A 26,168-nucleotide genomic window follows, 5' to 3' on the forward strand; every position below is an offset into this window, starting at 1 on the left:
TGGCAGCACTCGGAAATTTTGCTACGTTCTCCATACTAACACGTTATTAGTTGTGAGGGTGAGCCCATTCACACATGCCCACCTGTAACTTTGTGAAGAGATGCCCTGCATGTCTGATAGGTCCTGGAGAGACCTGACACCAAAGACAGAACTTTTGCTTTGCCTCCAACATGATTCTTTCCTTCAACCGACTCTGTTCACATTTAGGGCACAAGCCCTAAAGCCCTGAGCAAACCGAGTGCATGTACAAAATGTCCCCAAACACCCAGTGGGAATTCTGGGCTTTTGAAATAAAGGGACTTGCGTTATCTCATCTGCGTATGTGTCGTTGTGCCAGCGCCCACGCCCAGACCACAGCGCCTGTGGAAAGGAAAAGTGTTTTCTCTGCAAGAACCTTTCTCTGAAGGCTTCTGCCAAGGTCCAAAATTAAAAAGGAAAAGAGAGTTCTTTGGTTTCAAAGCAATCTCACCCGGAAAAAAGAGAGCCTTGTTTCTCTTTAAGCCGGAAAGACACACTCTATCAAAATGGCCCTGACACACATCCTGCCCCTTGGACGAGTGTTATTTTTAAAGAGGCGACAGACCTGGCGTGATGGCCTCCTCATTGCTCTGTCCATCTTCCAGCCACATTCTCAGACCAGAAACTCCTCAACCGTGTTCCCCAACCTGGTGCCCTCATAAGAAGAGCTTGCTGGCCCATCCAGAGTGTGGCGTTGCCCTTCTTCCCAAGGATGCTGGATTAATCGGACCGGACTGAAAAATGGAGCCAGTGGGGCTCTGTCTTCTGATATATATCACACCCTGTTGCTTAATTTTAACCAAAAAAATTGCAACCATTTATTATTTTGTGATATATATTTCTTCAATACAGTACAGTACTGTTTTCATGTTTCAGGTCTTTATGTTGCTTATGCTCCTTGGAGACGGCCATGTTTATTGCAACATGTGTTTTTATTGGGTTGCAGCTCCACTGAGCACGACCTGTTGGATTGATTTTGTTTGCTGTTGTATTCCACGCACCCACAATATGCCTTACCTTTTCGGCCCGGAATGGGATCCCTCCAAGGCAACTGTCAATCCAAAGAAATGGCTAATCATAAAATAATAGCAGACTGAATTTTGAAAAGCCACAATGGAACATCTGCAGAAAGTGGGGGGGAAAGGGGGTCAACCTGAACGCAGAGCACTAATGCACAGTGAAATTACAAGGTTTTCAGTTGTTGCCAAAGGCCACAGGGAGCTGAGAGGTGGAAAAATTCAGTTTTGTTGGCGTTTTAACAAGAAACTCCCGGATCATAGAATCATGAAGGTGATCACTAGGATAATCTAGTCTAGCTCCCTGCAATGCAGGAATATTTTGCCCAACATGGGACTTGAACCCACAACCCTGAGTCTTGAACCACTGTGCGAACCAAACCACAGCTGTCCTTCAACGTTCACACTGCTGTTCTTCAGGGCATGCCTGTATTAGAGGAAATCATGCATTAGAATGCACCTGTTTGTGAAAATAACATGCAGCAATGCATTACGTTAGGGCAGGCATAGGCAAACTCGGCCCTCCAGATGTTTTGGGACTACAACTCCCATCATCCCTGACCACTGGTCCTGTTAGCTAGGGACGATGGGAGGGCCGAGTTTGCCTGCGCCTGCGTTAGGGGGAAATTGCTTGCAGAAATGTGAGTTTTCTGTCAAAACGGCACACAAGATGGTCGGAGAAATTCACACTACGATGCTGATGAATTTTCATGAGTTTATTTATTTAAAGAATCATATGCCCATGACTGTGAAATTGTGGAGAACGAAAAATGAGAAACCTACATTGGAGAGAGCCAGCGTGGTGTAGTGGTTAAGAGCGGTGGACTCGTAATCTGGTGAACCGGGGTTCGTGTCTCCGCTCCTCCACATGCAGCTGCTGGGTGACCTTGGGCTAGTCACACTTCTCTGAAGTCTCTCAGCCCCACTCACCTCACAGAGTGTTTGTTGTGGGGGAGGAAGGGAAAGGAGAATGTTGGCCGCTTTGAGACTCCTTCAGGTAGTGATAAAGCGGGATATCAAATCCAAACTCCTCTTCTTCTTCTATTGGCAGTTCCGTCCATCCATAATGGAGGGAGCGGCCAACCAAATCCCGAAACAGACGCAGAGGTTCCAAAGCCTAGAGAAGACCCTCTTCCATGTTCTCGCCAATTCTATCTCAGGTGAGGCTGCGGAAGATGGAGTAGCAACTTCCCTGAAGCATCAACTCAAACCAGTAGGTGTATCTGAGAGGAAGCAGACCTTGAGATAAGTGCGGCACACTGCTTTTTTCCCTTTAAGCCAGCATGGGGTGCTCTAGTTGTCCTGAGACCTAGGGAAAGAGACACGCAAAATTCACCTATGATTTCATTCTGCCGTTCCCTCCCCCCCCCCAAAAAAAATCTTCCATCCTTCTTCCACATCCCACATTGCATCAGGCTCTCCAGGTGACATCAAAATAAACTCTGAATACCGTACACAACATTACATTTGCTCACATTTATCCCTTGTTAAATTTGCCCCTCACCCCAGTAGCCATCAGGGCCAGGAATCAGGGATGATGGGAGCTGGAGTCCAGCAACAGCTGGGGGGGCCCGGAGGTTTCCTACCCTTGTGTTAGCAAATGAATGTCTTGGGACAAGGGTCTGGGGAGAACCACAGTGTCACCCTAAACCAGGCATCCCCAAACTGCGGCCCTCCAGATGTTTTTGCCTACAACTCCCATGATCCCTAGCTAACAGGACCAGTAGCCAGGGAAGATGGGAATTGTAGTACAAAACATCTGGAGGGCCGAAGTTTGGGGATGCCTGCCCTAAACTCCATTAATAAGGGATGTGGTTGATTTTTTAAAATGCAATATTAATAAATGTACATAGTCTACATACTGTTACTACTACTATAATGACTAATAATAATAATAATAATAATACAGTAATACTTTTGGTCCAATCTTAGCCATCCTTAGAGCAGACCTATTGAAATGAATGGGACTTCCTGTTCAGCCGAGTGTCTTTTATCTTGGACCCCAGTGGTCTGAAGCAATGGGTCAGTACATTTGGTTGCTAACCAGAAGGTTGGTGGTTCGAGCCCACCCAGGACAGATGTGGGGAGGATTCCGGCATTGCAGGGGGTTGGACTAGATGACCCTCAAGGTGCCTTCCAGCTCTACAATCCTGTGTTTCTATGACTCTCAGTGTGACAAAAGGTGGGTGATGATTCACTACGGCGAGGCAGATTTCCTTCGATGGAAACACCGCAGCTGGTGGGATATAGATTGAAGGGTATCAGAATAAAATATGCTTCTATAAAAGCCCTCATTGTGGCAAATTCCTTGCAATTCAGGGGGTTGGGTGACCCTTGGGGCCCCATCCAACTCTACAGCTCTATGATTCCATAGCCTCTGATCTATCCTGTATCATGAGCATCAACTCCCTACGACGTTAGAGAGAGCATTATTCATCTGCAGAGGGGTTCAGCTAAACTTAAACCTACAGAACATTGTGCTTTTTTGTTTGGTGGGAAGATTCCCCCCACCCCGCTCCCATATGAAGGAGGTTATTGCATTTCAATGGATTTTCCTCCCTAAAGCAAACATCGAAAGAACAAACTGACAAAATATAAACTCGTCCTTCCAGTTTAATATTTCTAATTAATGACTCTGCTGTTCCTGAAAAAGAGAAGCAATATGATCCGGACATACAAAACGTCAGAAAAATCCTTGGTTCCATCACATCCTTATGAGTCAGACAAAACTTAGGAGAAGACAGGGTTGCGGGGAGGCAAAATTAAAGAATTAAGCCCCCTCACCCCAAAAAATGAGTTTGATGAAAGGGATGTAAGAGCCAGCCATCGTGGAATGAAGGTTTTCAGACTGCAGCCATCTGCAGTGAACCAGTGAGGTAATGGTCTGTTATAAGTTATAACACATCAAGGACCTCAAGCACTGGGGAGGAACAGAAAACCTTTCCCAGATGGAGGCATCCCAGATTATTTAGATCACACACATCTGAACAGAGGGGAGAGCTCTCCCATTCTTTCCCCCTGCAATCCTGGCTCCATTCAAACAGTGCTCCAGGCAGATGGATGTCCTCCCTTTTGGCATTATTATTTTTTTGGTCAGGCCGTTGTATTTCCAAGAAAACCAATGACATGGGCACTTCTTCTTTTTTTAATGCATCCATGCATTTTGTGTATTTCATCCAAGTTGCCTGACTCTTTGTTCCATACCCAGTGGTTTGCTTGCTTTTAGCAAAATTTAGAAGGGTTTCTACCTTGGTGGGTTTTGCAAAGAGAGGTTGCAGCAGGAAGAGCGATGGTGACTTTGAGAACAGCAGAAGCAGCTGGGAAGGGAGAAGAGGAGTTTGGGGGATATGTTTTTTAAAAAAATATTTTATAAGTTCTGTCTCCTTGTTTCTCAATTTGATCCCTTTACATGGTTTTGTGTGCTTTGTGGCATTTTATGCATTGTGTCTTGCTGTTATTTTTATTGATGATAGTTTATTAATATTTTATTGTAATTGATGTGTTAACTGTTTAATTATTATTTGCTGATATTTAATCTTACTGGTTACTATTATATTGTAATGGATTATTGAATATTGCTTTATTTGATGAGAGTTATTTACTTAAAAATTATTGTGACTTTCTTGTATTGGATCAGATTGCTATTATGTGTATGATCTTCGCTGTCTATTTTGTTGTCTCTTCAGCTTGTATACGGCCTTGTGCATAGTAAGACAGAAAGGCGGTACACAAATTAAAAGTGAAATGAAATGAAATAATGAAGGTTTACAGTGGCCGTTGGCAGGAACAGTGGTGTAGCATGGGGGCTGTGGCCCCAGGCACATTTTTTTGAGGGGGCTCTATCAGGCACCCCAACAACAGACTCCCTCTTTGAGTTCGGAGCCATGCGGAGGGTAGCCATGTCTTTGGGGCCTGGCTCTGGTGCCCCCAAGGGAGCTGCGGAAGCAGCTTCCTAATGCGATGGACCAGCGCTCCCAGTCAGCCACAGCTAAACTCTCACCCCTCTCCTCTGCTGGGCTCCAGTCCATGAGGCTCTGAGTGTGCTCTTGAAGCAGTGCCCCCCCCCAAAAATACATTATTTTCACTGGTACACGCATTCCTATATGTGATTTAATCATCGTTGCACACATTCCTTGGCTGGAGAACTGTGCTGCAAACTGAAGAGAAGTGCGCATGTCAAAGGAAGGCTGTGTTTCAGGCCACAGATTGTTTCAGAAAGTGCAGATTGCATAGATTCACCTTTCAATGTGAACCGAAGCAAATTGCTTCCACACCCCTTGGTCCCACCAATAAGAATAGGACAAAGAATGGGTGTGGGGAGGGGAAGAGAGGGTGTGGGAGAGCCCTGTTGCAGGATTACAAGGGTAGAATCATAGAACTGTAGAGTTGAAAGAGGAACGCGGGTGGCGCTGTGGTCTAAACCACTGAGCCTCTTGGGCTTGCTGATCGAAAGGTTGGCAGTTCGAATCTGCACGACGGGGCGAGCTCCTGTTGCATTATCTCAGCTTCTGTAGTTCGAAATCACACCAGCGCAAGTAGATAAATAGGTGCTGTGGCGGCGGGAAGGTAAACGGCTTTTCCATGTGCTCTGGCATTCGTCATGGTATTCCGGTGCGCCAGAAGTGGTTTAGTCCTGCTGGCCACATGACCCAGAAAGCTGTCTGTGGCCAAATGCATACCTTCCAACACAACATGGCCCAAATCCAAGACTCCATCTTCTGGGTCTGAAAACCTGCCTGAGTTGTGTGACCCACATGAGATTGTGCACCCGGAAAAGGTATGGTGCCCAAAAACACACATTGTGGGACACCATGCGAGATCACAGACTGAGATCTCGGCAGGAAATTGCGCAAAAGCAAGGTGTCCCAAATGGCCACCATATTATTGTGTGAAAAAACAAGATGTGCCAGTTTTTCCTGGGGCAGTTGAAGGGTATGAAAAGGCAGTCGCTTGATTGCTTCCTGGAGCAGACTAACATCCCGTGCTACAACTGTTGAAAGAATTGCATTGGCTGACAATTAGCTACCAAGCTAAGTTCAAGGAGCTTGCATCAAGGTACAAAACCCTATTCAGCCTGGGACCAGGCTACCTGAAAGATCATATCACCCCTTATATACTCAGCGGATCACTGTGCTCTGCAAAAGAGGGTCCCGTCTTATTAGGAAACCTGTTCCACATGGCATAGGAGTAGGTCCTTCAGGGTGGGGGCACCTACTGTTTAAATTCCTCCCAATACCCAGGAGACTGGTGCCATCTCTACTGCCTTTTTGGTACCTGTCACAGAACTTGCTTTTTCAACAAGCCTTTCCAGTGGAAATCCTTTTTGCATTCTGCATCTGTATTGGATTTGAAGTTGCTTTCTTACATGCGGAATTGCTTTCAACTGTTTTTGTGCATGGAGTTGCTTTTATTGTGGATGTTTTCACTGCGGAATCGCTTCAAGATATTTTATGGGAAGTGATTCATAAACAGAATGGAATCAAGTGCCACTGTTATGCTAGCCCCTCCATGGCCCTGACTTGGGCTGCCCAATTTTGAATTTCTGCAGTTTCCAGCAACTGGTACTTAGAAGCATTACTGTCTCCAACCATGGAGGCAGAGCATGGCTATCAATGGCTACAAGTCATTATGGACTTTTCCTCCAAGAATTTGTCCAATCCTCTTTGAAAGCCACCGAAGTTGCTGGCCATCACTGCCTCATGTGGGAGTGAGTTCCACAGTTTAACGATGCCCTGAATGAGTGTTCACAAGTTCTATTGCTACGATAGAGTGAGAAAAGCATTGCTCTACCCACTTTTATAAGCTTCTATCGTGTCTCCTCCTCCTCCTCCCTATTCTCAAGGAAGAATCGGTGGTTCTAACTTTTGGAGTTCCAATATTCTAGAAGGCCAAGGACAAGGAGTTGAAGATTGCCTGCATGCTTTCAACAAGGGATGCAAAGAGGTACATTGGAGGCTGCCCACGTTTTGAACACACAGAAGCAGCCAGAGCCTTTGTGGATCAATTCCTGCAGGGCAAAGCTCTCCCAGACCCCCTGGCAACATCTCTGCCTCAGGTTTCCATCTCAAAGGACTTGGTTTCCGCTGGAGGAAGCTTGAAGAGTCATAAAGCGGTGAGGTCAGTGTTAAAATGTCCTGACATTGTGTACGTTTCCTGAATGACCCTCTGACAATGCCGGCCATGAGAGACCCCTCTGCTGCTGCTGCCAGGAAGAGAGCAGAGCACTTCATGGGACAGACTCGGCGGAGGACAAAGGTTACGCTGATGCCACCAAAAATTGTCTACAGAGAGGCTTTGCATCTGGCAAAGAGGTCTAGTGCATCTGGCCCTTTAGCAGAAGTAAGGAAAGCATCCATTGGAAACCAGGGGAAATTAAAACATGGCACTGAAAGGATAACCATGTCAGCAGCAGTGGGGCATGCCTGCACAGAACATCCTGATCTAAGGTGCCACTACCGGGAAGTCCCTGCATCCAGTGGCATGAGAAGTTATTTCTGCAAATAAGCCAGGGATAAAAGGTTTGGTAAAGGTAAAGGTACCCATGACTATCAGGTCCAGTCGCGGACGACTCTGGGGTTGCGGCACTCATCTCGCTTTACTGGCCGAGGGAGCCGGCGTTTGTCCGCAGGCAGCTTCCGGGTCATGTGGCCAGCATGACTAAGCCACTTCTGGCAAACCAGAGCAGCGCACAGAAACGCTGTTTACCTTCCCGCCAAAGCGGTATCTATTTACCTACAGTGGTACCTCAGGCTACAAACGCTTCAGGTTACAAATGCTTCAGGTTACAAACTCTGCTAACCCAGAAATAGTACCTCAGGTTAAGAACTTTGCTTCATGATGAGAACAGAAATCGTGCTCCGGTGGCGCGGCGGCGGCAGCAGGAGGCCCCATTAGCTAAAGTGGTGCTTCAGGTTAAGAACAGTTTCAGGTTAAGAACGGACCTCCGGAATGAATTATATTCTTAACCAGAGGTACCACTGTACTTGCACTTTGATGTTCTTTCGAACTGCTAGGTTGGCAGGAGCTGGGACTGAGCAATGGGAGCTCACCCCATCGCGGGGATTCGAACTGCCGACCTTCTGATCGGCAAGCCCTAGCATCTCCTCTCTGCTGTGCTTCCAGCCAGCCACCCTTCCCTCTCCTCCTGAGCTCCAGCAAACATTCACTTAGCAAGGAAATGCTCTTGAACTTAGAGCTATAATCAAGACAATAAATTGCGTACTGAAGCCAGCTGCTTTCCTCAGCATGGCCAGTTGAGGAGTCCTGTTCATGCCTTTGGCACGCAGGCTGCATTGCGTTGAGGTAATTCCTTAATGCTGAAACCAACAACAACAACCCAAAAGGAAAACATGCTTCTGGGCATCTGGAAATGGTTGCTGGGAGTGTAACACTCTCCTCTGGAAATGATGTGTTGTCACTGCTGTAAATCCTCTCGAGCCTTGCAATAAACAGCAAGAAAACAGGCTGGTTGAAAAGCAGGCTGATGCACACATCCAGGGCTGCCTAATACCTCCCACAGTCACGTAGAAGTGACTCCGTCCAAACCACACACACACCAAACACCCTGGGTCTATTTTTCAAAGAGGTGGTAAATCTGTGTCTGGACTGTACCATTCCAGAATGTGCAGGGGGGGGTGAGGGAGAGGAACAACATGGCCAACAGGTCCTCCATGCAAAAAGATCCCTTCACATGGAAAGCTAGCTTGGGAGAAGGGCTTGAGCCTAGCCTTTGCTTGAGATGCCAGGCATTTCCAGGCTGTCACTATTTTTGAGTTGGATTCAACTGCAAAACTGGCAAATCCAGGATGTGCAACTAAAGTTTATTTTGAGGTCTTGTGCAAAAAAATCAACTCCCACCCCTCCTAGACTTTTTGCAATAAGGAAAGTGATGGGGAAAGGCACATGAGATAACATGTGCTTGGTGCAACATCACCTAATCTTCCCACAAACAAATCAGGATGAGCATTCAATAGAGAACCGGTGCTGTCTAATATCCCCACAAACTTTTTGCAGACAAATCAGGATGAACACTCAATAAGCATGTTGTCTGGGAATCGGGATGCAAGATGCCATCGTTTTCCATTCTGCCCTGCCATATGCAGTACTGTTTCCTTCCACTGCAGTTCGCTTTCTTTACTTTATTTCACAGGATCTATATACATCATAATCATCGATAACTCCTGAACAGTTTCCTTCCTCCCTAACTTTCACTTGTTTACCTCCAAGCTTCTTCCCATGTCCCATCTTCCCTTAGTTTATGTTCTGGTTGTTGAAAAAGGGATGAAAGACTTTCTGTCTCCATCTCCCAATCACATTCCATGCAATAGCTGCATCCCAGGTACAAGGAGACCCAGGAAATGAAATCTTCCTAGTTCTACTGACATTTGTTGGTAGCACTGGGGAAATTGTATTTCCCAGGGCTCCTTGAGCCTGCCGTAGGGGAGTTGGGAAATAGAGTTTACTTTCTGATAAACTCATTTGAACATCCCAGAGCTCAGCCCAGTGAGAAGTTCTCCTGAGCATGCGCTATCAAAGGAAATGCACAGATGCCACAAAGTCCTACTTAAACTACAAGCAATCCTTCATACGAAACCATCTGGTCCTATTTATCATTTTATTTTCAATGACACATAAAGCTTTCCTCTAAAACATGACCTCAAATAGCTCACAATCATTATTTTTGAAACTCATTTATAAAACAACCACCCAGAAAAAAATGGAAGCAAAGTTGCTTATTGGGGGCTCTGTTGCCCTTGTGCTTAAAATATCTTGAACCTTGAGGCCAGAGCAGCCATCTGGCTGGAATGAAGGCTGCCTGGCAGAGGCTGTGTTGTTCTTTATTTCCTTTCTTGCTTGCTTCTTTTCCTTCCTTTCATTCTGTCCGAGAGCCACAGCCCATGGCTTGTGCGCCATTTTCATAAGCTACACAGAAGGCCGCACAACACACAACCCCAGAAAATGTAAACATTAATGCAGTGTCTGGGGCATTTTCAGGGATAGTCGATCAGTTAGTGAGAGAAGGAAGAGATATGTTTATGTTTTTACCCACCCAGAAATCCCCCTCCATGACACTTCTCTGCAAGCCGTTCCTCATCCCAGGCTTACTTCAAGCCTTAGAGCCTGGATCCGCTACATAGAGAGTCTGTGTGGTGGTGTGCTTAAAGTGCCGGACTAGAACCTTTGGTAGGATTGCCCACATGTTCGGATTATCCTGGACGTACCTGGAATACTGCAGTCGGAAGCAGTGTCCGGGCAGAAATAAGGGGAAATGTCCAGGAAAATCCGGGTGTATGGCAGCCCATGTCGGCAGTGCCATTTTTGCCGTTTTCCAGTGTTTGGAATATGGCAACCCTACCTTAGGAGACCAGGGTTCAAATCCCCCATTTGGTCATGAAGGTCACTAATAGGGCGTGGATAAAACAGAGAGGAAGGGGGCTATGCATGTCACCTGGAGCTCCTTGAAGGAAAGGTGAGACATCCTAGAATCATTGAGTTGTAGAGTTGGAATGGACTCCCTCGGGTCATCTAGTCCAACCCCCTGCAATGCAGGAATCTCAGCTAAAGCATCCATAACAAATGGCCAGCCAACCTCTGCTGGAAGGAGAGTCCGTCACCTCCAAATGGAGACCGTTCCACTGTCAAACAGCTCTTACTGTCAGAAAGTTTTTCTGTATGTTTTAGTCGGAATCTCTTTTCTTGTATCTATTAATCAGTGTGGTTAATAAAAACAATATTATTTAGACTCTTTTTTTTAAAGGGCCATTCTATATAGTTCATTGCAGGCAGTTCTGCTATGTTTCTCTTTCCAACTTCTTTCTAATCCAAAGAGGCCACAACTGAGCGGAATGACTAACCGGGATCAAAAATAATAATTTATTAGATGTTATTATTTTGCCGTTTCTCAGCCGCCTTGGGAAACAATCTGGAGCTCAGGAGAGATGGAGGAGAAGGGGGCAAGTGTGTGTGTGTGTTTTTGTGTTACAGGTAGGTAGCCGCGTGGGTCTGATGTAGTTGAAACAAAAAATAAAAAAAATTCCTTCCAGTAGCACCTTAGAGACCAACTAAGTTTGTCATAGGTATGAGCTTTCGTGTGTGTGTGTGTGTATATGTGTGTGTGTGTGTGTGTGTGTGTGTGTGTGTGAGAGAGAGAGAGAGAGAGAGAGAGAGAGAGAGAGAGAGAGAGAGAGCATACCGCACCATAAAGCATTTTGTGTTTCAAAGAGCGCTAAGCCATGGAGTCTACCTCCTGGGCAGCCGCACTTCCTCTCGCCAAGGCGTGGCCCTGGCTCTCAGAGACACAAGAGTCTATAAAGAGAAACACGGTGTGCGCTCATGGAGTGTTTGTTGGAGGGGGGGTGCAAGAAAGAAAGGCGAAGTGGGATCGGCAACTCCAATAAAAACCTGTGTGTATTATGCAGATTGAGACAGGGAGAGCAAGCAGGCCTCTGGGCGGCCGTCCAGCTTGCCAGACGCCAGCTCTGCTGAGGAGGGTGATGGGAGAGGTCACCCAGATGGCTTTTACAGCGATCTTATCTCTGCCCAGGGATATCCAACATTTCCTCCCTCTGTGCAACGCTGCAAATACAAAGGGTGAGAAGCTCGAGGTCGGAGGCAGCCGGCCCGCTTCCCTGCCCCCCCCCAACGCTTCCATGTGTCCCGTCCTCCTCCACCGCCGCCAGCTTTCGCCGCCCGTCTGCCTTTGCTCGCTCTCGCCCACCTGCCCGTCAGGCCTGTCTTTGTTCACTGGCTTCCCTTTGTCCAAAGCGGACTCCCAGTGTGTGTGGACAGGATCGAGCTCGGCTTGTGTGTCTAGACATTGGGGGTTGGAGTGGAGCGTAGCGGAGCTGTTTTCAGTCCCCAGTGAAAGTTAAAGAGGTTGGCCCGCTGAGCTAATTGTTAAGACACGGGCTGTGTGTTTATATCACGCCCCGAGCTCACTGTCCGAGAAACTTGGAGCGCTTTCGCTCTCTCTCGGGGCGGAAGGCTGCATCGGACGAGGGCGGAGGCCGGTTCGGGTGCCATTCACGTAGCCAGCCCCATTGGGCTAAACAATCAGTGACCTTTTGACCTGCGGCTATTTCGGCTCATTTGGGTGGGCCTGAGATAGTCGCTTAGGGTGGTCAAAGGCCTGAAAATGCTCAAGTTTGCACAAATGCGAGTTTATGTGGCGCAAACACATCACAATTTCATTGAGATCCAGCGCTCAGCGCTTTCACGCCGAGGGAGCCTGCTTTTGGTCTCAGACAGCTTTTCCAGGTCATGTGGCCACTGGGCAGCATGACTAAACCACTTCTGCTGCATGGGCAACCCAGCCAGATTGGCGGAATACAAATAATAAAATTATTATTATTATAAACCGAGGGTATGCACCAGGAAAGGGGAAACGACTTCGGAAATGATGTTGCACCAGGACCCGATGGAAGACAAAGATTCGTAGAACTGTAAAGTTGGAAGGGATCTCAAGGGTCCTCTAGCCCAACCCCCTGCAAACCAGGAATTTTAGCAAAAGCATCCATGGCAGATGTCCATCCAACCTCTGCTTTAAAACCTCCAAGGAAGGATAGTCCACAACCTCCCGAGGGAGACCATCCTACTGGTCTTACTGTCAGAAAGTTCTTCCTGAAGTTTATTTGGAATCTCCTTTCTTGTAAACCAAAACATTGGTTTGAGTCCTACCCTCCAGAGCAGGAGAAAACAAGCTTGTTCCCTCTTCCATGTGACAGCCCTTCAGATATTTGAAGATGGCTATCATATTTTCCCCTGCCCCACTTCCTGTTGTGTACCCTCCAACACTTGGGTCAAATGGAACTGATGTCTTTTCACACCATATAAGCTTGAATTCCCAAACACAAGCATTTTCTGACCTTCGACAGTTGAGCCTGTTTATATTACATATAAACCTGGCGCAAAAAAAAAAAAAGTGTTAAGGTCTCCACCTTGCCTGCATTCAACTTGCACGTTCCAAGCAGCAGCCTTCAAGCAGGCATGGTTGACAGTGTGCCCATTGAATGCCCGTAAGATGCAGTCCCACTGTATGCATGAGAAGCTATCATTAACAGCCTTCAGTTTCTGGAACAGACCCCACCAAAATGGCCAGATTCAAGATCTGACCCTCGAAATTCATTCACTTTAACCAGAACCTGGGAAACCACTCCAAACCCCCAGTGAACCAGAATCCAGCAGCAGCCCTGCAATTGTAGATCTGCGCAATGATAGAAGTCTACATATTGGAGATTTAGGCACTCTGTCATGGTCCGGTCGGCGGGCGTCAGGACCAGAGGCAAGATGGTGGTGAAGAAGCAGGGTCGAGGAGCAAGGCAGAGGCGAAGGTCCACGGGGCACGAAGCAAGGTGAAGGCGAAGCAAGGGTCCAAGGAGCAAGGCGAAGGGTCCAGGAACAAGAAGCAAGGCGAAGGTCCACGGGGCAAGAGCAAGGCGAAGCAAGGGTCCAAGGAGCAAGGAGCAAGGCGGAGGATCCAGGAACAAGAAGCAAGGTGGCAGCAAGGCAAGGGTCCAAGGAGCAGGAGGCCAGATGCAACCAGGCAGGGATAGCGTTGCTGTGGCAAAGAGCTGAAGGGAAATGCTGGGCTTTTATCCCTCCCAGCTCCTGCCACCAGGTGCAGTGAGATCTCAAGTGGCCTCACCTGGGTGACTACTCCTTGCCTCTCCAGCACAAGCTGATGTCTTCACCTGTGTGGCCACGCCTTGCTTCCCCAGCACAAGCTGAGGCAGGCCCCAGTCCTGCAAGGCACTACAGGCCCCAGAGCCTGACTCCTGCCCATACTCCTGACACACTCAATGGAAATAAAGGGAAGAAAACTGGGGACCAATGTGGTACATTATATAATATTAATAATAATTATTATTTATTATTTATACCCCGCCCATCTGGCCGGGGCCCCCCTGCCACTCTGGGCAGCTTCCAACAAACATTAAAATACATCGAATATCACAGATTAAAAACTTCCCTAAACAGGGCTGCCTTTAGGTATTTTCTAAATGTCAGGTAGTTGTTTATCTCTCTGACCTCTCATGGAAGGGTGTTCCACAGGGCGGGTGCCACTACCGAGAAGGCCCTCTGCCTGGTTCCCTGTAGCTTTGCTTCTCGCAGTGAGGGAACCGCCAAAAGGCCCTCGGCGCTGGACCTCAGTGTCCCGGCAGAACAATGGGGGTGGAGACACTTCTTCAGGTATACTGGACTGAGGCCGTTTAGGGCTTTAAGGGTCAACACCAACACTTTGAATTGTGCTCGGAAACGTACTGGGAGCCAATGTAGGTCTTTCAAGACCGGTGTTATGTGGTCTCGGCGGCCGCTCCCAGTCACCAGTCTAGCCGCCGCATTCTGGATTAGTTGTAGTTTCCTGGTCACCTTCAAAGATAGCCCCACGTAGAGCTCATTGCAGTAATCCAAGCGTGAGATAACCAGAGCATGCACCACTCTGGCGAGGCAGTCCGCAGGCAGGTAGGGTCTCAGCCTGCGTACCAGATGGAGCTGATAGACGGCTGCCCTGTACACAGAATTAATGTACTGGTTGGCAAAAAGATGGGAAACTTGCAACCCTCAAAACTTTGTCAGACTCCAGCTTCCATCATCCCCAGCCAGCATAGGCAAGGCCCAAACATAAAATCCCAACTCAGCCACAAAGCTGACATAGTGGCTTTAGGTCAGTCATTATGTCTTAGCCAATATGGTGCCATGTTGGCTGGGGATGATGGGAGTTGTAGTCTGACAGCATCTGGAGAACACCACATGGACTACTCCTATCTTAGTCCAAACTACCCCACAGGGTTGTTGTGCTAGGATAAAATTGGGGATGCAGGGAGAACATTATTTGCTGCTCTGAAAATGCAAGATGTATATGCAATTAACAAAAACTAAAGTAGAGCAGAGATATCTTTGGATCTGAATTTATGCATCACATTCCCAGTGACTGGCAACTGTCCCATCTTCATGTGGTTTGCAACATTCCTCTCTGTGACTCAGATTATTATTTTTGGGGGGAGGGATCTGCCAGATATCTGTGACATTCAGTGGACAGAGCATGATTCAGTCTGCTTTTTTACACTCACTCGTGTTCTGGAGCTGTCTAAGGCATCTCCTTGCTGAAATAGGAGAGGCCCCATCAGTACTGGCATTCGGCCGGCTCTCAAAAATGCTATTTAGACAAGCATTCCCCTGTTCTTTGGACTTGAACCTCCTGTTTTAATTGCTGTTTTAATTGTTGCACTGCATTAATGGGCTTGTTCTATTGTTTATTTTAACATTTCGATTAAATGGTTTTATTGGGTATTTTAATTATATGCATTTCTGGTAACTGCTTTTATTTTCTTAATTAATTATTCTTAATATACTGCAAATAAGCAGTATAGTATGAATAATAATAAGAACAACGACAACAATTTTGCCTTATGTTCAGTATTATGATATAACTCTATAGCCATGTTCTGTGTAAGGTTTATTTTTATGTAAACGGCTTAGAAATGCTAATGATTAAGGGGTATATAAATTCTTTAAATTAATTAAATAAATAAATAAATAGCAGTCTCTTACCGTGGTTCTCTGTGGCAGTCCCAGAGTCTGTGGTCTGCTATTCCTGTCCCAGACCTTGACATCGGCCTCATAGTGTCTCTCTGCAGTCACCTAATCGGTTACCTTCCATGCTCCCATCAAGGCACTGTCTTTTGAGGGGTCTGGCAAAGAGCAAAGTGAAACATAGAAGCTGACCATATGGTAGCATCTCCATGAGAAAAATTCAGCATGGTAGAATGATAAGGTAAAGTCGCTACACATTGAGCTTTTCGCTATTTAAATATGGTGTGATCCTGAGTTTCCTTCATTCCTTCTCCCCATCTTGGAAAGTAACCTGATTTACTTATCCCCTTTCCCTTCACCAGCAGGTCCCAACAACTTAAAATTCAGAATTAAAAACCATTGGAACAGTTTGCAGTCGCAGGAATAGGATGGGCTCTGAAAATACACATCTCAGGGACCAAAGGCCAGAAAAAATAAGTGCATCGTCAGCATTTGCTGAAAACTGTACCATAATGAAGCCAGATGCTCCTCTGTGGGGAGGAAGTTCCACAAAGCTAGCTGCTGGATAGCTCAGTCTGGTAGAGCGTGAGACTCTTAATCTCAGGGCTACAGGTTCAAGCCCCGCCTTGGGCAAAATATTCCTGCATTGCAGGGGGCTGGGCTAAAAGACGCTCGTGGTCCCTTCCAACTCTACAGTTTTATGATTCTAAGAACTTAGGTACTTCCAGAGAAAATATCCTCTCTGGGGCAACCACTACCTGAACTTGGTGAAACCACGAAGAGGGTCCCCAGAAAGATCTGTAGGGAAGGAGTCAGTCTTTCAGGTCTTTCAGTCTTTCACTGAGAGCCAGTGTGGTGTAGTGGTTAAGATGTTTTGGGACTACAACTCCCATCATCCCTGACCACTGGTCCTATTAGCTAGGGATGATGGGAGGGCCGAGTTTGCCTGCGCCTGCGTTAGGGGGAAATTGCTTGCAGAAATGTGAGTTTTCTGTCAAAACTGCACACAAGATGGTAGGAGAAATTCACACTACGATGCTGATGAATTTTCATGAGTTTGTTTATTTATTTATTTAAAGAATCATATGCCCATGACTGTGGAATTGTGGAGAACGAAAAATGAGAAACCTACATTGGAGAGAGCCAGTGTGGTGTAGTGGTTAAGAGCGGTAGACTCGTAATCTGGTGAACTGGGTTCGCTTCCCCACTCCTCCACATGCAGCTGCTGGGTGACCTTGGGCTAGTCACACTTCTTTGAAGTCTCGCAGCCCCACTCACCTCACAGAGTGTTTGTTGTGGGAGAGGAAGGGAAAGGAGATTGTTAGCCGCTTTGAGACTCCTTCGGGTACTGATAAAGCGGGATATCAAATCCAAACTCTTCCTCTTCTTCTTCTTCTTCTTTGGGATTTTCTTTGGCTAGACCAGGGGTAGTCAACCTTTTTATACCTACCGCCCAATAATGCATCGTTCTTGATGGTAAAATTTCCTTACCGCCCACCAGTGCTCGATGGAAGGAGGATTCGGCTTGTGCCGTAGAACCCCCTACCGCCCACCTAGAATCCTGAAACGCCCACTAGTGGGTGGTAGGGACCAGGTTTGACAACCCCTGGGCTAGACCTACCCAAGTGGGCATAGTTGTCTTCCATCGTCCTTTTGGGGCAGAATTTTTCTGCCTATCCACATCGGCAACCGTTTTTTTTATTGCTTTCCACATCTCACAAAGAAAAGCGCAGCTACAACTTTTACTGGAGCAGCACAACTGCATAAGTTCATGATGATCAATGTGTGGCACTCCCACCCCCAGAGTGAACCCGGGGGGGGTCTTTTCCTGTCCCATTTTCTAAATTTGCAAAAAGACATCCTGCTTTTATCGGCATAGACCTTCAGCTGCGATTAAACGAGTGGAATGAGACAGATATAAACATTCCCATGAAATGGCCTTTGCATGCCGCCATGCCTCATCTGCAAGGTTTCCCTCTCAAATCTACATCTTTCTATATTTATACCACCTTGTCCTTTGGTCAGCAAAAAACACTTCCATGGCGTGGAAAGGAAATAAGGAGCCGATAGGAGATTAGAGCTCTCTGCTCTTCAGGGATGAATCGCCACCTAGAGGCACGAAAATTGACTACCAGTTCTTGGAGACCTGACTCAACGCTGACGGATGACTTCTAGTGTTTTTCCCTACATTGTTGTTTAGTCATTCAGTTGTGTCCAACTCTTCGTGACCCTATGGACCAGAGCACGCCAGGCACTCCTGTCTTCCACTGCCTCCCGCAGTTTGGTCAGACTCATGTTGGTAGCTTCGAGAACACTGTCCAACCATCTCGTCCTTTGTCGTCCCCTTCTCCTAGTGCCCTCCATCTTTCCCAACATCAGGGTCTTTTCCAGGGAGTCTTCTCACGAGGTGGCCAAAGTATTGGAGCCTCAGCTTCAGGATCTGTCCTTCCAGTGAGCACTCAGGGCTGATTTCCTTCAGAATGGATAGGTTTGATCTTCTTGCAGTCTATGGGACTCTCAAGAGTCTCCTCCAGCACCATAATTCAAAAGCATCCATTCATTGGAGATCAGCCTTCTTTATGGTCCAGCTCTCACTTCCATACATCACTACTGGGAAAACCATAGCTTTAACTATACGGACCTTTGTCGGCATACAGAGAATGAATGAATCAGCAAATTAATAGTTACAGGTAGGTAGCCATTGTTGGTCTGCTGTAGTCGAAACAAAATTTTAAAAAGGAGGAAGACCTTTCATTGCCTACAGACAGCCACCCAATCTTAAACAACTCCTCACCCACAATAATACAACAACCAGACTTAAAATGGACACTGGTACCAGAGCCTGCAATAAACCCAGATGCCAACTTTGCTGCCACATACACCTGGACAACACCATTACTGGCCCCAACAACATCAAACATACCATCTTCTAACATTGTTTATGCCATCAAATGCCAACAGTGCCCTTCAGCTCTCTATATTGGACAAACAGGCCAAACCCTACGCCAAAGGATAAATGGACATAAATCTGACATCAGGAATCACAAGACAGAGAAACCAGTAGGAGAACACTTCAATCTTCCAGGACATTCTATACAAGATCTCAAAGTAGCTGTCATATTACAAAAGAATTTCAGAATTGGACTGGAAAGAGAAGTTGCTTAATTGCAAATTATTACTAAACTTAAAACCATGGAGAGACCTGGTCTGAATAAAGACATTGAATTCTTATCTCATTATACATGATAAAGCCATCTCACCCCTTGCTTTTTCCTGTAAGACCAATTGCAGTCGTTAACAGTCATTAACAGTCGTCAACAGGTTTACCACACCTATCAGCCAATCACCCATTCCCACCCCCCTTCTGAGTAATACCCCTCCCCCTCCCTCTCACTTTATATAAGTGTCTGGTGACTTCTGTTTCAGTGTATCTGAAGAAGTGTGCATGCACACGAAAACTCATACCAATAACAAACTTAGTTGGTCTCTAAGGTGCTACTGGAAGGAAGCGAATTAATATTTATTGTGCCTACAATTTATTAAGCTGCATTCTATACAGTGCTGTGGCTTACAATCAGAAATACACTGTGCAAAAGGAAACAGAGATGAGGAGGGGAGAGGAAAACAAGTAAACACACACACAAACCCAAGCACACATCTAAATGCAATCATTTTAATTATTGTAGCCCTGTGCCTATTTTTGCTGCAAAAGATGCCCATCTGAAATGGCATCTTTTGCTCTCCTGCTCTCCCTTCTTGAGCCAAAATTGAGCTGCACAGAGGCTTGTTCTCTTTAAAGCAGGACAGCTTTGACCCACCCAGCTCAGAACTGCCTACAATGACTGGCAGCTGCTGTCTGGGGTTTCAGACAGGACATTTCCAGCCCTACCTGGAAATGCTGGAGATTGAACCTGCGACCTTCTGCATGCAAAGCAGATGCTCTGCCACTCAACCACAAGAGGCCCCTTTTCCAACAGTGACACTTGAAGTCATAGAAACAGGCACAGGGCCTTCTCAGTGGTGGCACCCATCAGATTTCAGGGAAATAAACAACTATCTGATTTTTAGAAGACATTTGAAGGCAACCCTGTTTGGGGAAGTTTTTAATGTTTGATGTTTTATTCTGTTTTTAATCTGTTGGGAGTCACCCAGAGTTGCTGGGGAAACCTAGCCAGATGGGTGGGGTATAAATATATTACTACTACTACTACTACTACTAGGGACCTAGGTGGCACTGTGGTTAAACCACTGAGCCTAGGGCTTGCTGATCAGAAGGTCGGCGGTTCGAATCCCTGCGACGGGGTGAGCTCCCGTTGCTTGGTCCCAGCTCCTGCCAACCTAGCAGTTTGAAAGCACGTCAAAGTGCAAGTAGATAAATAGGAACCGCTACAGCAGGAAGGTAAACGCCGTTTCCATGTGCTGCTCTGGTTCTCCAGAAGCAGCTTTGTCATGCTGGCCTCATGACCTGGAAGCTATACGCCGGCTCCCTCGGCCAATAATGCGAGGTGAGCGCGCAACCCCAGAGTCGGTCATGACTGGACCTAATGGTCAGGGGTCCCTTTACCTTTACTACTACTACTACTACTGAATGATAGAATTGTAAGGTTTGGAAGGTTCCCGAGGGTCATCTAATCCAACCCCTCCCCCACAATGCAGGAATTACAGCTAAAGAATCCATGACAGATGGACATCCAACCTCTGCTTTAGAAGGTCCTTTTAAGCAGCAGTACTAAGGACAAAACCACCAACCTCGTTTATGCAAACGTGCATACATCTCCCTACCGTCCAGATAGGATCTGAAGCAGGAGAGAGAGAGAGAGCGCATCGTGTGCGCACTAACCAACATTTAGAACTCCCAAGACAGCAGAGAAATGCAGCTCAAAGCGCCCGCTGTTTTCGTCTGGAGGAAGAGTAAACCAGAGAGAAGGACTATTGTTTTGTTTAGGGTTAAATGCAGATCGGATTTTCCAAAATCAGTTCCAGACATAACACACACTCGCGCTCCCCAAACCATAGCGTGCAATCTCTCACCGCCAGTCTCTTGCACAACCCAGTTGCCCCCATTCCAGCCAATGCAAAGTTTCAGATTTCAAGCTGGGATCTGGGGTGTGTTTGCAGACATTGGTGTGGGGGGGGGAGCTATTTTTTGGAAGGAACTGGAGAAGAGAACCTTTGCTTGCGAAAGGCATCCTTTGGCTGCCTCTCCGAAGGGAAACTCCGAGGCAATGCAGATTTAACCCGTTCCCTTGCAGTCTGGAGGTGAACCGCAGCAATGGCTGCAATAACACCCCGCTCTTCAAAGATCCCAGATGCGTTTGCTTCGACACCACTCCCTTGCTATCAGCTAGGGTGGCCTCCGAGTACACACTCAAAAACATCCCTTGCTGAACTGCCATACATTGTTATAATGGCAACTACTTGCCACACCTGATTAGTTTCATGCTCTTTTGGGTAGACCTGTTTATCTGATCAGGCCATTTCCACAGGGCAAAAGAGATCTGAAATTTGCAAGTCTTTAAGAACCCAAGCAGTGACAGGCTAGATCAGATCAGCCCAGCCTTCGGCATCCTGTTTTGAAGAGTTGGGAACCTGCAACTAGAGCATGAAAGCGGCAACAAAAACTCCCGTTCTTTGCTCCCCTGGAGCCGCAGTTCAGAGTTTTGCTGCTTCTGAAATTGGGGCTCTATTTAGCTAGAATTTATTTAGCTCCATGACTTTGGCTCCCTTTAAAAGCCATCTAAATTCTGTAAAACCATATCACAATCTATGCTACACACTCTTATCACAGGGAGCACCCCTACCCCGCCCAAAGCTGATTATTTTTTTTCTGCCTTTTGCAAGAGCAATTGTGTTTGGAAAGTTTAAGCAGCAGCACATTACTTGATTTTTCAACTACATCAGGGGATTTTGTTTCGCTTTTAATCCTAGGCAGGTAGGAAGGGGGGATTGTGAGGAGGGACACACTGAATCTTTGATCCATAAGGACTAGAATCACAGAACCATAAAACTATAGAGTTGGAAAGGATCACAAGGGTCATCTAGTCCAGCCCCCGGCAATGCAGGGATTTTTTTGCCCAGTGTAGGGCTTGAATCCACAACTGTGAGATTAAGAGTCTCTAGCTCTACCGACTAAGCTACCAGAAGCTTTTAAAAAAATAAAATAAAGCTTTGTAGTTTGAATTCTGTGCACTTCCTGCCTTCCAATGGAAACACAACACAGCTTGGCCCCATGGCTGTGGGTACCCATGGCTGTGGGTGCCATGCAATGTGCATGGCCCTAGCACCATAATCTGTGGGTGCCTGGCTCCTTCATGGGGAATTTTGTGGGTGCTCAGGCACCCAGTCCCCAGAGAGTTGGCACCTTTGGTCAGAGAAAACGTGGTGGATTGAGGAGGCAGCAAGAGCTATTGGACTACACAAATGGCATCTCTCCTGTCATTTGGCAGTGAGGGAAAGGCATTCCGCACATGCCCACATGCGCATTGTTATGATCAAGGCTGCAACCTTTAATTGATTGCTTGGTTAAGCAGTTTTCAGATTTATTTCTGAAATAATAATAATAATAATAATAATAATTTATTATTTATACCCCGCCCATCTGGCTGGGTTTCCCCAGCCACTCTGGGCGGCTTCCAACAGAAAAATAAAACACAATAATCTATTAAACATTAAAAGCCTCCCTGAACAGGGCTGCCTTCAGATGTCTTCTAAAAGTATGATAGTTGTTTTCCTCTTTGACATCTGTTGGGAGGGCGTTCCACAGGGCAGGCGCCACCACCGAGAAGGCCCTCTGCCTAGTTCCCTGAAACTTGGCTTCTTGCAATGAGGAAACCACCAGAAGGCCCTCCGTGCTGGACCTCAGTGTCCGGGCAGAATGATGGAGACGCTCCTTCAGGTATACTGGACCGAGGCCATTTAGGGCTTTAAAGGTCAGCACCAACACTTTGAATTGTGCTCGGAAACGTACTGGGAGCCAATGAAACTGAAAACTGCTTAACCATTTTCAACTGAAAATCCATTCCCCCCAAAGCAGGAAGCATGGTTTTGTTTCGTTTCATTTAAAAAAGATTCTTTTTAATGTAAACTTTCAAAAATTGCAGGTGGCAAGCACTTTTGCAGAAAAGGCATCATTTCCCCCCCCCCCCTCACTCTGACACAGGGGGTGATGCCTCTACCGAAGGCAGCTCCAGCTGCAACATAAACCTGGGCCATTTAAAACCAAGAACAGCGACACCTTTTTCTGTCAATGCAATTTTAGGCAAATGTATCCAGTCGATTAAGCAACTGGCTTTAATTTCTTTATCTGGGCCCAGAGCCCTGATCAAACATGGCTGCATGATGGGATCATGACACTTTGCTGTTTATAGTCGTGTCCGACTCTTCATGACCCCATGGCCCAGAGCACACCAGGCACTCCTGTCTTGCACTGCCTCCCGTAGTTTGGTCAAACTCATGTTGGTAGCTTTGAGAACACTGTCCAACCATCTCGTCCTCTGTTGTCCCCTTCTCCTTGTGCCTTCCATCTTTCCCAACATCAGGGTCTTTTCCAGGGAGTCTTCTCTTCTCATGAGGTGGCCAAAGTATTGGCGCCTCAGCTTCAGGATCTGTCCTTCCAGTGAGCACTCAGGGCTGATTTCCTTAAGAATGGATAGGTTTGAACTTCTTGCAGTCCATGGGACTCTCAAGAGTCTCCTCCAGCACCATAATTCAAAAGCATCAATTCTTCGGCGATCAGCCTTCTTTATGGTCCAGCTCTCACTTCCATACATCACTACTGGGAAAACCATAGCTTTAACTATACGGACCTTTGTAGGCAAGGTGATGTCTCTGCTTTTCAATATGCTGTCTAGGTTTTTCATTGCTTTTCTCCCAAGAAGCAGGCGTCTTTTAATTTCGTGACTGCTATCACCATCTGCAGTGATCAAGGAGCCCAAGAAAGTAAAATCTCTCACTGCCTCCATTTCTTCCCTTTCTATTTGCCAGGAGGTGATGGGACAAGTGGCCATGATCTTGGTTTTTTTGATGTTGAGCTTCAGGCCATATTTTGCGCTCTCCTCTTTCACCCTCATTAAAAGGTTCTTTAATTCCTCCTCGCTTTCTGCCATCAAGGTTGTGTCATCTGCATATCTGAGGTTGTTGATATTTCTTCTGGCAATCTTAATTCCAGTTTGGGATTCATCTAGTCCAGCCTTTCGCATGATGAATTCTGCATATAAGTTAAATAAGCAGGGAGACAATATACAACCTTGTCGTACTCCTTTCCCAATTTTGAACCAATCAGTTGTTCCATATCCAGTTCTAACTGTAGCTTCTTGTCCCACATACAGATTTCTCAAGAGACAGATGAGGTGATCAGGCACTCCCATTTCTTTAAGAACTTGCCATAGTTTGCTGTGGTCGACACAGTCAAAGGCTTTTGCATAGTCAATGAAGCAGAAGTAGACGTTTTTCTGGAACTCTCTAGCTTTCTCCATGATCCAGCGCATGTTTGCAATTTGGTCTCTGGTTCCTCTGCCCCTTCGAAATCCAGCTTGCACTTCTGGGAGTTCTTGGTCCACATACTGCCTAAGCCTGACACTTTAGCTTCTTCCTTTTCGATCTCTGGGTGTCAGCAGCCATCCTGCACTCCCTTCTTGCAGCCACAACCTGATGCACGTTTATTCCAAAGTGGGTCCTGTGTAATCCAGTGGGACTTGCTCCCAGGCAAGCGTGCATTCCAAGGGTTCCCATACAGATGAGCGCAAGTGCCACCAGCACCCCCCAAGATCAACGGGGCTTTTGGCCCTGACCTCAAGTGGAGGCAGGCAGCTTCCTGCAGCACACTTCAACTGATAAGGATATCCTGGCTTCTTTTTCTCTGTCCTGAAACAGCAATCAATTTCCAGAACAAGGTGCCCAGAGGTCCCCAGAAGTCTGGAAAAGGGCCATAGCTCTGTGGCAGAACACCGGCTGGGCTGGCAGGAGGTCCCATGTCCAGACACACACACACCCTGTCATCCCGGTTTCTGATTTGATCCCAGAAAGTCCCACTTTGCCTTAGGATGTCCCTATTTTCATTGGAGAAATGTTGGAGGCTATGGAGTTATCCGACCCCTGAGCCGCCCGAAGGCAATTTTGTACAGGGAAGGGCTTGCACATCTCTGAGCATTCCTGCAATCTGGTGTAAACTGAGGTCGGAATCATTTGACTGAAAGGCGGGATATAAATCAACAAATTCAATAAATAAATAAATAAATAATGTGGGGGGTTGGGGGTATTGGGTTGTTTTTATTTTGATAATAGATTTTGTGGTTTTATATTTTGATTTTGCTAGGTGAACCACCCTGAGATCTTTGGGTATAGGGTGGTATATAAATTCAATCAATCAATCAATAAACCAATCAATTCCAGGTAGAGCGTCACCCAACAGCTCCGGAAATTGACAGCACAGTCCTGAGCATCTCCAGGAAAGGGAAGGGGGAGCAGCCCCCTCCCAAAAAGATTGTGAGATTCCCAGTTTTCATTTTTTTAAAAAGTGTTTTTAGCATTTGTAGTACCCGAGACACCAGATAGATTGTTTGGGTACTATTCTTCTCACTTTGGGGCGTGGGCCTAAACTAGCTTGCTGTCTTCTCTTCCCGTTTTATTTTGACACCTATGAACACAATCATAAACCAAGTCCCACTCTGACTTAGTAGGCGCATTAAGACCCATTTATCCCCTTGTAAAGGTGCACTGAATTGTAGCTTAAGCGTCCTTGCATGTACAATACAATGACTATCCATCAGCACTTAACGCGATTCGCTTTACAGCCGAGGTTTGGAACATCAGGCCACACCCCCTCCCGAGGCCACACCTCCCACCAGCCCCACCCCCTCCTAAGCCAGCATTCGCCCTTGATCTGTGACACTGCCTCTCCCTTGTCTGGATGGAGGGGTGTGTCTGTGTACAAACGAGCCTACCATACACAGGTAACATTTATATTCGTGGACACACCCACTTTTGCCTCTGGCTCCGCCCACCACTCGCATGTGGCCCCCTCCAGAAGGAAATGCGGCCCTCGGGCCGGAAAGAAAAGATTCTGCAGCCCTGCTTTCCAACCTAGCGGACGTGCCCCGAAGAGCTTACAATCTAACTTTCCTTCCAGCAAGGAACCCCGTATGCGCGCACTGAATCCCCCTGAAAAGACAGCACTTTTCAAACCATTTCCAGACCCCCCCTTTCAAAGAGGGGTCTCGGCTCCTCCACCTCCTTCCCCCCCACCTACCTGCACTGAGAATCACCCCCACCCAAGCGAGTCTTCCTTCCCGCAAAGGGACCTCTCCCGACGCTCTCTTGCAGCGTTTCCCTCGACCACGAGCACCTAGGAGCTAATTTTATTTGTCTGTGGCTTTTCTTCTTTTCCAAAGGGTGTGTGTCCAGAAAGGGATTATACACGAAAAAAGAGGGGGGAGGGAGATGTTAGGAAATCAAAACAAGGCTAAACAAACCACCACCCCCTCTCTCCACCCCCCGGCCAGCGGCACCCAAAAAAATCCCTGTCGCCCACTTCGCGGGGGGACATTTGCGTCTGGCTAGCTCGGAGGCGGCGCTGCTGCGCGCTTGAGGTTTGCGCAAACGGAA

General features: G+C 46.9%; 1 long non-coding RNA gene across 2 annotated transcripts; it reads right to left on the reverse strand.

Moving 5' to 3' along the window:
• Positions 1 to 1,735: 1,735 nt before the first annotated feature.
• On the reverse strand, positions 1,736 to 26,117 carry LOC118089000 (uncharacterized). Of its 2 annotated transcripts, XR_009557964.2 has the most exons (4): positions 25,813 to 26,097; positions 15,585 to 15,724; positions 14,061 to 14,541; positions 1,736 to 2,343 (listed from the first exon to the last, which is right to left on the reverse strand). It is a non-coding gene; the product is annotated as an uncharacterized LOC118089000 (long non-coding RNA). The 2 variants fall into 2 exon arrangements; XR_015951203.1 differs by lacking the exon at positions 14,061 to 14,541 and having other exon boundaries at positions 25,813 to 26,117.
• Between the last annotated feature and the right edge of the window lie 51 nt (positions 26,118 to 26,168).

The sequence above is a fragment of the Zootoca vivipara genome, chromosome 7, assembly GCF_965207765.1.
Source record: "Zootoca vivipara chromosome 7, rZooViv2.hap1.1, whole genome shotgun sequence".
In the NCBI taxonomy this organism is placed as follows: domain Eukaryota; kingdom Metazoa; phylum Chordata; class Lepidosauria; order Squamata; family Lacertidae; genus Zootoca; species Zootoca vivipara.